We start from the raw sequence: 15125 nt of genomic DNA, 5'->3' as shown, positions 1-15125 counted from the left end.
CAAGGTGGCCTTAAACCGGTCGTTCTGACCATCTTCCTGAGCTCTCATGTCAGCCTCCATGTTGGTTTAAACTGATTTAGACCAGTGTAAGTCCCTGAGCTCTCGTCATCTCTCCTTTCTCTCTTGTCTCTTTCACTCTGTCTCTCTCTTTCAGACGTTCTCTCTCTACTTCTTTCGCACGTTCTCACTCCCTCCCGTTTCTATTTCTCTTCTGTTTCACGTTTTCTTTCTCTTTCACGGTTTCTCTTTCGTTCATGGTTTCTCTTTCTCTCACGTCTCGTTTTCTTGCTTCCTCTCATGTTTTCTCTTGCTTTCTCTCACGTTTTCTCTCTCCTTCCTGAGTAGCAGTCCTACTGACCAACCAGCATCTGAACTCTGTTTGCAGTGGACCTAAGGGCCTGCCTGGTTCCTGCTTCCCAACTTTTGCTGTTTTGTTCTACTACATGGAAGAAGCAGACCTGCTGGAGGAGTTTTTCCTGCCAATTCACGATAGGATCTTCCGGGTGGGTGACTGCTGTTGCACAGAAGGGTGTTGGAACACCAACAAACCATCAGATCTTCTGCTTGGGAAGTCCGAAGGTGCCTACAGCTGTAATTCCCATCCTAGGATTGTCTTCTGCTGAGCTGCTTGCCTTTTTTGTCCTCCGTTCTGCTTGGAGCCCACCTTTCTGGAGTCTTCCTCACTGAGTTCTTTAGTTTAGGCGTGAAGGTTGTCGTAGTAAGGTTTTTTTTATTCCTTTTCAGTGTCGTGTGGTTTGTCGCTGGCCCAAGGTGGAAGCCCCAGGGCACCAGATCCTACAAACTACACGTGTAAAGAAGCCCTGCACTTACAAGGTTGTTTCTCAATGCCGGAACAGTTTTTGCCAAAACTATCAATGCGAGTGCTGTTAAAATGGATTTCTAAAATCAGCCTTAGTGGACAGATTTTAGGAGGCTACCCTAGTTATGGTGAACAATTGAGCTTTGAGAGTTTAGCCAAAACCCAATCAAGGTAGAGTGGACAAGCGGTTAAGATTTAGTCCGAGTGTGAGCATGGTCAGGAGCCCTCAACACAACACGTCCACAACAAATGGCACCCAATAATTCAGGTTAGACTGTCAGTTAAAAAAAACAGTTTTTTACTTAGGCCTTTAGAACACACCAAAAAATTAAACTAGCAGGTAGTATTATCATACAATACTCCATAATGCAAATATATACACTCACCTGTTTGCTAATGAACAATACATCATCAAATAAATAACCATGTAACACAGGTAAGTAAAGCAGATGTAATTCAAATGATGAGAACCAATCACAAGTTCAATTCCCTTTACTCTAGAAGTTCAAACCCTAAAATGTATGTGTCCTAGTGCCCAAAAGTCATAGGTTACAACACAAGGTTTCTCACATGTATGTATTCACTAAAGAGATGCAGTGCACTTGTGGTGGTGATTCAGAATAGTTTAAAACTATTTAAAAGTTCAACAACAATTTACCTGAAGACGGGTAAGTTCTCCTCTCTCTTCCAGACCCAAGGCTAACCCAAGGGCAGGATACTTGACCCAGGATCAACGACCAAAGGTGAGTAAGAGACTGATATTTTAACGCATTAACTGAAAATGATTAAATGTATTTTGTAATGTGCCCTTAAGTGTTTTGTTTTATTGTGCTCTCATATTTTATATTCTGTATTTTACTGTGCAAAAGGTTTGTTTACAACTATATGCACTAATAAATCACCATTTAAAAAGAATGTCTACGAAACATGGCTAGTGCCCAAAAATGACCGTCCCACAAGATTTTTGCTTGTTCTGTGGCCAAATTGCAGTTTCTATTATGTCCATCGACATATTATTTATTACAACTGTTTTTGGTAACAAAACAGTCCAGCTGGAAAGCCAATCTTCTTACTTTCCAAAAAGCGAGCAAAACTTATATTAGGAGCAAGGTCTCCCTATATGTATGCTCACTCAAAGGTGCTGGCTTCTGCCAGCCCACCAATACCACGAGGGAATTTAAAACACATGTTTTGGTGGCCTTGAAATTCGATTGGCCCAAAATCTGCCAAACACATGGTAGTCGCTGAGCCAGGCACTGGTCTAGACTAAGTCAAACCACTATCGAGGGTGACATCTTGGGCTCACAGTCCATGTGTGTACAACTGCCATTTTATGACTACCTTATTGTTTCCCCGAACAAAGTAAGTCCATAAAATGAAAAGGGGTGAAAGTAGGACTTAAAAACCCCTATGGCCACCATAAATGTACATTGGACTACTAAAAAACGACAACTAAATATTACCTGCCACCAGTATACTCCCTAAAACCAATGTAGGGAGATATTATTACCATAGCAAAATATGGGGGGCCTAGAAAGCTCCCCCGAGGACTGGGAGTCTTATGGGCACCCCAGGACAGTATACTGTTAAGGAGGGAAAAACTGATGCAGTAGCTGGGAGACTTCAGCAGTAGTCCCTCTGACCTCTAAAATGCATTAAAAAAATAGAAATAAATAAAGGGTGAAAAATGCAAAAAGGGCAAGGTTCCCATAATATGACACTGTCGAACCCCCAAAAATGGAATTCTGACTGAACAGTCACCATTACTGCAAAATACCCTACCGGACATTTTCTTTTCTATGGTGCGTGAAGTCATCATGAAGTAAGACACAGACAACAGATTCAGATTTATACTCCAGAAAGGTTCATTTGACTTAAAAGTCAGGGTGGAGTAACACCTAACATGTCCTATGCTAAGATGGGATCTTACTACTTAAAGAAAATTAAGGTTAGTCTGTGTCAGGATGTCGAAATGAAATAACTGTCAAAAACCTGCACTTGCCCTCACAACTAACTGTATACAATGTGCAGATATGTAAGCTTCAAAATGAATAGTGTTCAAAAGAAAAAGTAGAGCCTCTTCCGGCTCTTGGCTTACGATCAGCTGTCCAAGCTCAAAGCAGTTCATAAAAGACTGGGGCTCCCTTCCCCAAGGGTTTAAGTCTTCCAGCTTTGCAAAACAACACAGTTCCTTGGTACACCTTCCAACTCTCTTGTCATCAGTACTCCTCACTGGTTCACAAAACAAGTCTGTTTCTTAGCTTCAAAATCATTTATGCAGCATTGTACAACACAGGTTTCTATAGAAATACTTTAATTGGCTTTCTTCATAAGGGACCCTCGGTGTAGGCGCAGTTTTCGGGACCTCATAACCCACCCATTACAGGTCAAGCAACCGATGCCCCTTCTTATCTGCTTTTCATTACCAATTGTCAATTGCTCTCCTTGAACAGGTTAACTTGTTCCTTTCATTAATGTTACTCTTTGTCAGCACTTTGCCTGGTTTGCCACCATGCCCTTGGTGACACCTTGTGTATTCTTTTGGCTCTTGTCAATACAGGTTTCCCTTTACCTGCAAGTCTTGAACTATTTTAACTGTGCTCAACACTTGGCTTCTCCTTTCATACCCTTCTTGGGGTTTCCTTGGCTTCGCCAACACTTGTGTTTCCAACTGTTCAAACTGTGGTATCTCTCATTTGCACCACCTTGTTTTTATTCCACTTATCAATACACTTAACTTGTTTTTGCTTTATGCAGCATTCAGAATTGCTTATTATCACTTTCAGATCATTCCCTTTTCCAAAAACACTTGTCTCTGCATTCCAAAAAGCCCTATAACAATTGTCCATTCTTTTGGTAACTAAGAGTGTGCAAGCAAATCTTCTGCAGCGCCCCAGTATGAGTGTTTCACTTATATTACTCACTGGCTCAGTACGGTGGATCCTTTTGGCTTTTCGCAAGCCTTTTGCACTGCTGTCTGGCTTCTCGCGTCCCTGCTCTTCACCCGTGGAGATCGGAGAGAGCACTGCCCACTCGCTCAGATTCTGCGGCCGCTGGAGTGTCCTGGTGCCCACAGCTCCTGCCGTGTGCACCCAATGAGGAGGGTTGGCAGGCCTTTCAGACCCTCTTGTGGCAGGCCTCTGCCACAGTGTCCCCCTCTCCTGCCCAACACTGCGTTCGGCTCGTGCTCTCCAGCCAGCTTCTTTCCTGCTCATGTTGGCAACCCGCCTCTTGGTTCTGTGAGAAACCAGAAGGTGTCTCACCCGCTAGTGCCTGGGGATCTGTCATCCAGGTGGCCAGGACACGGCCATTGCTTTTGAATCCAGTTCCTGGGGGTGGACCAGTGCGGGAGGGTCACCTGGGTGAAGGGTCTTCAGGGAGTGGGAGTGGGACACTGTATGGTGAGATGCGGTATCCCGTTCCCTATAACACCTTAACCCCATCCTACCCAGTAGAATATTTAGGAACTCTACTCCCCCTACCCCCGACCCACCCTTTCATAACATGAAAACTTTCTCACTGACAGACAGCTCTATGGGAAAACAGACTAACACCTGAGCCTTGTACTTGACATTTCCCAATACTATGGTCAGGCGAGGTCAAGCAGTTATCGACAATCACTCATACCTGACTTCCATTACAATTCCCTTCACGAAAAGGTGGAGCACGAGAGCACACTCTGAGCGAGTGAAACACAAGGAAACAGCAGTTCCAAGATGGCAGTTTAACAAGAGGAGAAAGACGGCAAAACAGAAGGGGATCGCAAGGAGGGACGTTCCCTTGACCTCTTTGACAAGGAACCGTTCCACAAAACCTCGAGAGAAAGCTGAAGACTAGGAAACCAGGCTGAATAATCCTGCATTGTGTGTCAGAGGTACCTGGGACACTCCTGCGTCAGTAATCAAGGTGGGGGGTAGCTCCAGTCACCGTGGTACTGTCCTTGGCTGCAAAAACAAAGCCACTTCAGTGAAAGCACCACAGCCGGTGAGTTGGGGAGACTGATGCACAACTGTTATGTGGTGAAGCCAAGGTTGCAAGCAGCAACATTGTATGGCGTGTGCTGGAACGAACATTTGTTAAAACGCGTGTGATAAGAGACTCGAATGAAGTTAAACTGCTGATGAGCGATTGAAATTTAAAGCAAGCTACAATACCTTCGACAGAGTGGTCCGGCACCGCGTGGGTGCTCAATCAAAGGTCTCTGTAAGGTACCCAGCTGAGAAGTTGGTCTGACCCCAGCGGGGGGAAGATCAATTGGATAAATGTGAATCGAAGTGGTCCTTAGACGGGTCAAGTCAAATCCCACGCACAGTCAAAAGTCCTCGATCTCAATGAAGTAGAGAAAGTTTGGAAAAGCACATGGATTTGGTCCGAGCCCGACAGAGGGATATCAAATTAAAGCTTTGTGTTAAAGTGTGTCTGAGCCCGGCAGAAAAGGGCCCGGGTGAATCGAAAATCACCCAAGAAGTTGTACATGAGAATCCTGAGGAGAAAGGAACTTTTGAATGTTTGTTTGTCACATCAGGTCCTCTGAAGTAAGAGACTTTGAATTGCAAAGAGACTTTGACATAGAAGGCCCTGATACTGAGATTTGAAACTGCATGCTTGTGCTAGAGAAGCCAGAGACTGTGCTAAGCTCGAATGTGCCACCTTGTCCCGTGCTGAGAAACCTGGCTAAGGGAGGCCAGCAGCTTGAATATCCCGACATATCATTTCTTGAACACTTTTCTTTTGCATAACATTGTTTCCCACACTATTTGTATTTAGAAGTAAGGATTGGCAATAGGTTTACTAGTATAGTCCCTTTTATTTTTGACAAGACACCACTAGGACTGCGTTATTATTTGATGCTCGTAGCTTGCTCCCATCTTTAGATTTAGGATTGGATTGCCATTTTTCAAACCCAGTTGAGGTTCAGTTAAACACCTTGAACTGTGATCACTTGTGTCTGTCTTACTGTTTGATACCATACCTTCCTTACAGTTACTTACCATGCTCTTCTTTCTGTGCAGTCAGGCTTCTTATACCTAGTGGGACTGTGGCAAAGACCCACAGGTGTGTGGGTCATTTAGTTTAATTGCCTTACCTTGAGGAAATCTAATAGCTGGATATGCCTGGCTGTTCCAACGGTATTCTTCCATAGCCCTTTTCTTCGTCTCCGTACCAAAGTGGTGTTTGTGGAGGTTAGACAAGAAAGTGTGCATTACTCTGTGTTGCCTCCTACTCATCTTGGTATTTAACTGATGTGTGTCTGTATTAACAACATAAGGTGAATATGAGTTTCTCACATCTAAATAAGGATGTGTCCTTATAGTTGGTCTCTTCCTTGTCCCAATGTTGAGGTGATCACTTTGGGAGTCCTTTCTGAGGGAAGAAAAGGGAAACGGTTGACAGCCTACAAAGGCTTGAGGGATGGAAGGTTCAGTATGGAAAGCGAATGTGGGATACCATGTGTCACCCAAGGACGCTCTGACTCCCCAAGTGCCCTCCACCCAGGTGATCCTCCCTTGCATATCCACCCCAGTGTCGGAATCCAAAAGCAATGGCGTTTCCCTGTCCACCTGAGAGGAGGGTCCAGGGGGAAAAGAAGTCAGGATGCTCTCAGGTTCCTCACGGGTGGAAATGGGACCATTTACAAGAACCAAAATGTTGGGGTATTTTAGTATGTGACAGATAAGCTGTGAAGAGTGGCTCTTGCCTGGGTTCCTCTTGTGCATCAGCACGCCAGGAAGAGTTGTTGGAATTAGGCTCTTCGTGCACTTTGGCGGACAAGCCAGTAAACGTAGTCTCTGACAGTACCTTGGTATGCTCATCGATAAATTAAGTCTTATGTGGCACCTTGCTGCATTCGCCTTTGGTTTTATGTAGGTTGGGCATGGCTCATGGGTGTGTGCAGTGGTCTGCTTGAATGTTTGGATTGTTTTCACGTTGGTATTATAACAGTAGACTATCCTTTTTTATTGATTAAAGCACAGACATAGCTTGAGAGCAGCAGAGTGCTGTACAGTGTGTGGATAGGCAACTTTTTGGCTGATGTCTTTCAAACCTCTTACAGTATTTTGGATTGCCGTTTATGCGCCCAACAGGATTAGTCCTTGGTTAAGTAGTGTTGAAAAAGCCACGTTCTTAGTGCTTTCCGCAGTTGGAGAATGGTGGGGGCATTCCGAACTGGTACCGGGATCGAGTTTGAGTCTGGAAGCTTGACTAGAGAAAACTTGTTTGTGGGTTCCCTCTTTGTGGGCGAGTTGTGATTTGAGTTGGCTGGTCAGTTTGCTGCACGAGGTGCATGTGCCACCAGATATGTGACGCTTAACTGGTGTGCTACTTGTGACTGCTTTGTAGATTATACATGACTTTTAGGGGAGCTAGGGGAAAGGCTGGGTGCCCCATGAGGAGAGTGCTTCCCCATTAATTTGCAAGACCACAACAGCTTCCACTATTGCCTTGAAATCCTGCGTCGAGATGAAGATTTTGATTTTGCAAAGGGTTGAGATTTAGAGCCAGATCATTTGGGTTGTCTTGGCTATGTGTTTCAGATTTGCTGATCAAACCCTTCTAGGTGCATATGATTGAGCCATTGTTGGACAAGATGTTGTTTAATGGTGGGCCAATGAGGTTGATCTGGGACTAGCTGATAGCTAGGTAATCACAGAGACTGATGTCCTGGGGGCTTTTTACTTGTGTATAACTGAGTATCATCCACATATTGGTGGATGGTTTATCAGGATCTTTAAGGAGGGTCCCAAAGGCTCCTTGTAAAGATTAGAGACGATGGATGTTGCATCAGTGAATATTGAGTCTGCATGCTTAGAGTTTCGTTCCGCATGGTATTGGGCATGGGCACTTGCATGTACGCGGTCATTTTGTTGTGGAGTGGATGCGTAATCCTTGTGTTCTGTGATGATTCACTAGGTGTCGTCACCTCTCCCCGGGGGGTGAGGGGAGCCCCTCCTATGATTCTAGGCAGGTGAGGCCGCTACCCAATAGCCGCCCTAGGAGTGGTAATATGCAGGAAGACCTCATAGGAGGGTACTCCACTCCTGGGGACAAGGATGTACAACTTGGTAACAACCTCCCCAAACCAGTCACACCCAGAAAATCCATTACCTAATTTTCTCTGCCTAACAAAAATTGTGAGAGCAAGTCAATGTGTTACTGCAACATTGTGAATAAGCCTTACCTTTAAAGTACTGAGACGAAGATGATCTTGGAGAACATGACGAGTATCAAAGGTAGATCAATCATCCGATTGAAACAAAGAACTTTGACATACTGCCACAGAGGGATGGGCAACATTGTATAAAAAGAGACCCTGGTATAAAGTAGTAGGCTGTAGTCGGGTGCTGGGTTAACATCTTACCAACAGACACTCGGAATAATCAACAGAATAGGCTCATGCTTCGCTTTTCTGGACGTGGCTCAGTTTACGGTATAATCTTATAAACAAAACATGAGTTTGTAGGTATCTCTTCACGGCTTCTTGCCTCTTTGGGTGGTGAAAACAATAATTAAGTCCAAATTAATGCTTTTCGGCGGACGCTAGCTTTCTGTCCCCCGCCAGCCATCCGGATCGGTTTTCAAAACAATAAAACCCACAAAAAGCACTTTCCTCTGCTACTGCTTACGGCACTTGTCCTTCAGCGAGTCTGCCTCTCCGGGCAGATTCGATACGGATCTCTGCGATGCTGCTCCTTGTTCCTCCTAGTACGCCCAATGTAAAACACCTGGGGATTCGTTCCACTCCTCCGAGGTCTCCTTCCAGGGCTACTGCTGTAATGAGAGACACCCTGTGAGTTCTCGATAGCCACCTTTAACCCATTCTCTGCCCGTCCCACCTTCTTCCCACACCTGCAGTCAGTTTCCCTTATCCCTTCCACCCAGTTCCTGGTGCTAATTCCACCGTTGGTCCTTCTCATCCCGCACTTCTCTGGGTGTAACCATCCCTATACGGCATGGCTGGATTGTACCTATAGCGTTTCCCCATGAAACATCTGCCTCTCCCCACCCCCGGTTCTGTTTCACGTGGTGGTTTCTAGGACATGAAGTTCCTAAAGGGACTGTTTCCTTGCTAGTAGTTGGGCATTCCTCCCCTGGATGGGTTTGACTGTCAGCTATTCCCTTTAAAACTGGTTTGCGCGTTTCACTTGGGTCTGCTGATTTAACCCACTGTTGGATGGTCCTAATCGTTAGAATGGTATTCTCCTTTGACTCTATTGTCCCATTGACCTTATCACAGATGGACAGAAAAAACTGTCAAGCCCAGCCTTGAGAGGCAACCAGTTTGGAAACCATCCAGCACAGGAGTTTCAAATACTGTTGGCAGACCAGAGGAGGATTCCAGAAAATCACTTGGGTATTTCTCTGTGGGTCTAACTGGAGCGTACCCGAGCCTGAAGCAGAGGTGAAGCGAGCAGTACAGCAGAGCACAGAGCCGCTGTGGTGCTGCAGAAGCAGAGGAGAGAAGCCCGTAGGGCTGGAGAGACAGACCCCAGTTCCAGGAAGCCCTAGTGGTGTACTGAAGTCCCAGAGAAGGTAACAGGAGTTACGAGAGACCCAAAGGGGACACAGGGGTGGAAGAGATGCAGGCTCAAGAGGGTCTCCCCTGGCCCAGTAGTAACAACTAAACTATTCGGGAAAGTAGAGTAATCATCCAAGGAGAACTTCTTTGTCGCAGTGGCAGTCATAAGCCCACTGATCCAACAGACGGTGAAGAGTGCAACAGAGGAAGGTTTCCTCATTACAGTGGCAGTCATAAAACTACTTGCCAAGATTGCAACCAAGAGTATAAAGAATGCATCAGAGGAATATCTCCTCTTTGCAGTAGTAGACAAAAGACCACCTACCAAATCTCAAGGGAACTGTTCATACGGAATAATATACCTCACCGGAAGGCTTAGGAAGAGGAGGCCGGACCAAGGAAGCCTTTGTGGGCATATTAAAGAAAGCTCAGAAGTAGCTGCAAGAGTTACGGAGACAGCCCTTTGATAAGGGAAGAAAAAACAGGAGGGAGGCATTCTCCTGGCGAGAGACCTTTTCTTTTGAACTTTCAGGGTTTATCAGGAGAAGGGGACATTCTCCTGGTGGAAGAACTTTGTTATTTAGAACTTCTTAGGTTTAAGTGTAAGGGATAGAAGCAGGATTTTGGACAAGGACGGATTATCATTTGACAGACATTCTGACATGTCCTTATTTACCTGTGACCATCAGGAGGAGACGTGCAGCAGGTAAAACACACTGTGAACAAGCAACACAGCCCAACCAGGCATGCAGGAAACTTCCGACCCATGATCCAAAAGATGTGGCCTAACAATTCAAAATGAGTTTTGAAAAGGACTATGAGTGGTCGAAACACGTGTCGGCTGACCGTTTGTAAACACAAATAAAACCACCCTCTAGTTAAAACCTTTTGTGTAGATATCAATCATTTAAACAGGGCAAGGTAACCGGGTACAAACTAGTCTCCTTCCCAAAAGAGGTGTGGGCAGCACCTCTACTCACCCGTGACCATGCAGCTAGACAAAAACAACCAGTGGTTTTCGAAAGCATAAAATAAACGGAGAGAAGAAGCGCAAGTGAAGTCCAGAATCTAGTGCCCATCTCTTCCGTCCTTATTTACCTAGGCAGAGGAAGGCAACCCCCTCATAGAGATGGGGATTGTTAGGTTTGCGCTTTTAAAATTAAAGTCTATAAGCAAAACATGACACCTCCTCATCTGGCTCCTTCGACACCCTTAGTTCCTGGAAGGTTGCTGGGCAGGAGAATGTGGTGTCTTTAATGTGAGAAAGGGAGATGTCTATTGTGTCTAATCTGAGTGAGTGTTGTGTTTGGGGCTCATATGTGAGGGAAGGAGATGTTTTGTCCTATTGCTTGTTCTACTGGCTCAGAATGGGAGATTGAATGTTCATGAATTATGTGTGCGGGTCAGTCCTGAGAATGTTGGAATGCTTCGAATGAGTGTTGTATGTATAGTGTCAGTTGGGGGCGGAGCTGAATAGATGAGGTGGCCGGTCGGTGTCCTGTGTCTTAAATGTACACTTAAAGGCTTTTGAGAAGTCTGGTGTTACCTGAAGAATAAAGTCTTCCGAAAGGAATCCTCCTGTCTCTCAATCCTGTGCAACTGAGTGACTTTTGAAACATAACAATGGAGCCTTGGTGTGCTCTGCAGGAGACTAGGGGGTCTCATCACGAGTTGGGCGGTAACCCTTAAATTCGTCGGAAACGGTATTAGCGCCGCCAATACCACTCTGCCGGGCCACGACTGCAAATCCCGGCTGCGCAATCAAAACCGGCGCTAGCACAGCTGGCTGCAATACTGCCAGCTGTAATGGCGCCGGCAACCAAACGCGCTATTACAGAGCCATCACAAGTATGGCTTGGCGCTCTTAGCACCAGAAAACCAGAGGTAAAACCGCTAAAAATATCCCCGCCCAAATGCTGGAGGTAAAAACACATGAGACAGCAATAAGGCCCCAGGTGAGAACAGTGCACACCAGAGGCCTACACAAGACCCACCCATGCACAACACATCCTCCCCAACACTATGTTGCCATTTGGATCCGAGAGCCTTGATGCAGACATGTACTTGCTCCGCCTGGAGCTACAGAGGCCTGCCAACCAGCCCAGGGCCCTGAGAACATGGGGTGGTGGGGATGAGGACAAGGAGGAGGAGGAGACCAGCACCAGCAAGGCAGCCAGCCAGCCATCCCCAGGGTCAGACCAACACCCTGGTCCCTGACTGATGGGCAGTTGGTGACTGAGTACAGGCTGAACAGGGCAACCGTCACCCAGTTGCTGGACACAATCCAGGCTGACCTTGGCAGCCGTATAGCCATCAGCACCACTGTGCCCGCATTTGTGAAGCTTGTGTCCGTCTTGCAGTACCTTGGGACTGGCAGCTTCCAACACACTGTTACCATGAAGCATGGTGTGGCCCAGTACACAGGTGCTGGATGCACTGCCGCTCCATGTCAATGAGCACATTGCATTGCTAGCCGCACAGGTCAACCAGCTCAAGGTACAGTTCCATGCCTTTGCTCAAGTCCCGAACGTCATAGCAGCCCTAGACTGCACACATGTTGCACTAGTAGCACCCCGGGAACATGAGGCAGCCTACAGGAACCGTAAGAGTTACAATTCCCTGAATGCCACCAGAAGACACAGCCAGCACTAGCACTACACCATTTCCATGCATGTCTATTTCATAAATGCAATACTGTACCTTGCACAGCACACACCATGATGAAAGTAGCAATCTGAAAATTACCGTACTTGTACAGCATGAGTGTGACACACATAACCATTAACATATTAATTGATACACTGCTGCATGAATACCTCACCCCATGCATGTCCCGGAAGGTGAAGGATGTATGAAAACATTGCAGTGAGATAGCATATACCTTTTCTACACATACATTACTTTGATGCTTATGTCATTGATGTCTGAGCCTTGTACATCCTCTGAACCTACCTATGCCTAATGTACACGTTCTATCCCCTGCAGGTGATTCTAGATACCAGCAGTACACATGGCTCATGACCCCTGTGCATAATGCACACACTCCATCTGAGCTGGCATATAACATTGCACATGGGCGTACACGCAACTGTATGCAAATAGCATTTGGATTGCTGAGGGCACGCTTCCGGTGCCACGTACTTTACTTGAATTCCACCCACTCCCCTAAATCGTGTTTAACCTACTGGGTCCCACGTACGCTCACCAACACACCAACTGCATACCTCGCCTGGCTTCGGTGCTTACGTTAAAAAACTATGTAGCACACGCGAACACCTCTGCACCAAAACATCCATCTAGTGCCAGCAGTCGCACTTGCCATCACTACCCTTCGCATCCTTACCCTCCTCATAATGGCTAACTACAGACTCACCTCTACCCCCACACCTAACTGCCAACTCCACACCATATCTGCACCACCATCAAAATCTGTTACCTTATTTGTTCAATCCACAAAACACATTTGCCATCACCTGCCTGCCACCTGATCTATCATCCAGACTACCCAGGTTCAGGGCATGCACGGCACCTTTTCTATACTCAAGCACTTCCAAATCCACTGCCACAAGGATCATCAGCCTTAGTAGCCGCTTTAGCCCGCTTACCCCTCTAAACACACTTCAGACCCTAAGAAAAAATATCTCTCCTGAGTCTCTTCCCAGAGTACCCAACTGCCTAGTCTTCAAACTCACACAGACCACACACACTCCGACAGGCCACCTAACTGTGCTCTTATTAATGCGCGCTCGCTCACCGCTCATGCCCTAAAAATCCATGATTTGCTTTCCCTCCACGACCTGGATATATTAGCTATAACTGAAACCTGGCTTCACAATGCTTCACGTCCTGCTATATCCCTAGCCCTGACACCCAACTACTCCATACTGAGAAAAGACAGACAATCGTCTAGAAGAGGAGGCGTAGCCCTCATAGCAAAAGACTTGCTTTCCACTCAGCCACTCATGGGATAGTCATGCCGACCTTATCTCTGCTAAACTTTCATTATCGCTCAGTTGCACCATAAATATTCACACCATTTATAGACCCCCTACCGCCACTTCGGAATTCCAAGCTCAACTCCTCCACCTACTAGGGGATAACCTAAAAACAAACACTAAACCGTTGCTACTAAGAGACCTCAATCTTGCCTTCAATTACTCCAATGATAAAAGTGCAGCTGCTCTAGACAGAGAGCTCTCAGACATGGGATTCCAACAAAATGTCCCCACTCCCACACATTGTAACGGCTGCACCTTAGATTGGGTGACAGACCAGAACTGTCAGACCACCATCACCTCTATCTCGGCCCACGAATGGACAGACCATAATTGCATTCAATTCTCAATCCCAGCCTCTCAACTAGCCAAACCACTCACAAAGGCACCTCCTGCTTTAGCTAGAAGCTCTAAGAAAATAAGGAAAACCTCCTTCCCTTCTTGGATACCTTCACTCAAGCCTCCCTTCTCTAATGACCCCGCCACCGTGGCCTACATTTACGCGCGTACGAGACTAATGCCGTTGAAATCATTGCCCCACTTGAAAACAAGAAACAAAAGAAATCACTACACTCCAACGTATGGTTCACGGATGAAATAGCTACTCTACGATCAGCCAAGCGTGAAGCCCTGACTAAATGGCAATCTTACCCCAACAACATCACCAAAGAAAACTTCAAACAAATATCTTCACAATACAAAAAAGCCATCACCCATGATAAATCCATCTCATTTAACGCACGCATCTCTAAAGCCAACTCCCAATCAAAGGAACTCTTCACCATCTTCAGAGAACTCATCACCTCCACCACCAGCCCAGATGACATCATCAAAGATGAAACCTGATGCTCGAACATTCAAGCAGCTATGCTAAAAAAAAGAACTGCTCCAGGACAAAATCCTAGCACAAGCCAAAGACCTCCCTAAGCTCAACACAATAACGCCATCCACCCAAACTCTCAAGGACGCCCCCAAACAGCTCTTCTCCTTCCAGGATGTCACAGACGTAGACGTCCTCAACATCCTCAAGCAACTTAAACCTTCCATGTGCAAAGTTGACATCTGCCCTCCCATCTTAGTCAAAGAATGCTCCAAGGAACTAGCGCCATTCATTAAAGCTTTCATCAACGCTTCATTCTCATCCATGTCCTTTCCTGCCAACCTCAAAGAAGCTTGGGTACGCCTGCTACTAAAAAAAAGTCACTAGACCCATCCTCACCTAATAACTACCGCCCCATTACCACTGTCCCCTTCCTCTTAAAAATCCTGGATAAGGCAGCTCATAATCAAATCCAACTATTCCTGGAAACTAACAATATCCTTGGCAGAAGACAATCCGGGTTCCGCAAGGGTCACAGCGCAGAAACTGCACTCCTTGATCTTAAAAATGAAATCACATCAATCATGGACAAAGGTAAGCCGGCTCTCCTCCTACTCCTAGACCTCCCAGCCGCCTTTGATCTTGTACATCACAAGACCCTCACATTGCACCTTTTAAACTCAGCCCAATTTTCAAACAAGGCGGCCACATGGGTTACTTCGTTCCTAAACGGCAGAGCCATGAAGGTGTTCTCCAATCAGGCAAATGCTACCCTTACTACTACACATTGTGGAGTCCCTCAGGGCTCATGCACGGCCCCTACATTATACAACCTCTTCACCAAACCGCTTTTTGACAAATTGGACTCCCTTGGCATAGCTTCACGAATTATGCCAATGATACTAAAGTCCTTCTTCCCCTAACAGGCTCCTATGAATCAGACGCAGCGGCACTTCGTCGTATATATGGCAC

General features: G+C 46.1%; 1 protein-coding gene across 2 annotated transcripts in view; it reads left to right on the top strand.

Annotated features, from left to right (window-relative positions):
- The window catches only part of PCNX3 (pecanex 3), a 1956057-nt gene that overhangs the window by 602794 nt on the left and 1338138 nt on the right, over positions 1–15125 (top strand). The gene's annotated exons all lie outside the window — the stretch shown is intronic.

This window comes from Ambystoma mexicanum, chromosome 2p (genome assembly GCF_040938575.1).
Source record: "Ambystoma mexicanum isolate Mex_15411 chromosome 2p, UKY_AmexF1_1, whole genome shotgun sequence".
Classification (NCBI taxonomy): Eukaryota; Metazoa; Chordata; class Amphibia; order Caudata; family Ambystomatidae; genus Ambystoma; species Ambystoma mexicanum.
This window is presented reverse-complemented; position numbering and strand designations above follow the sequence as displayed.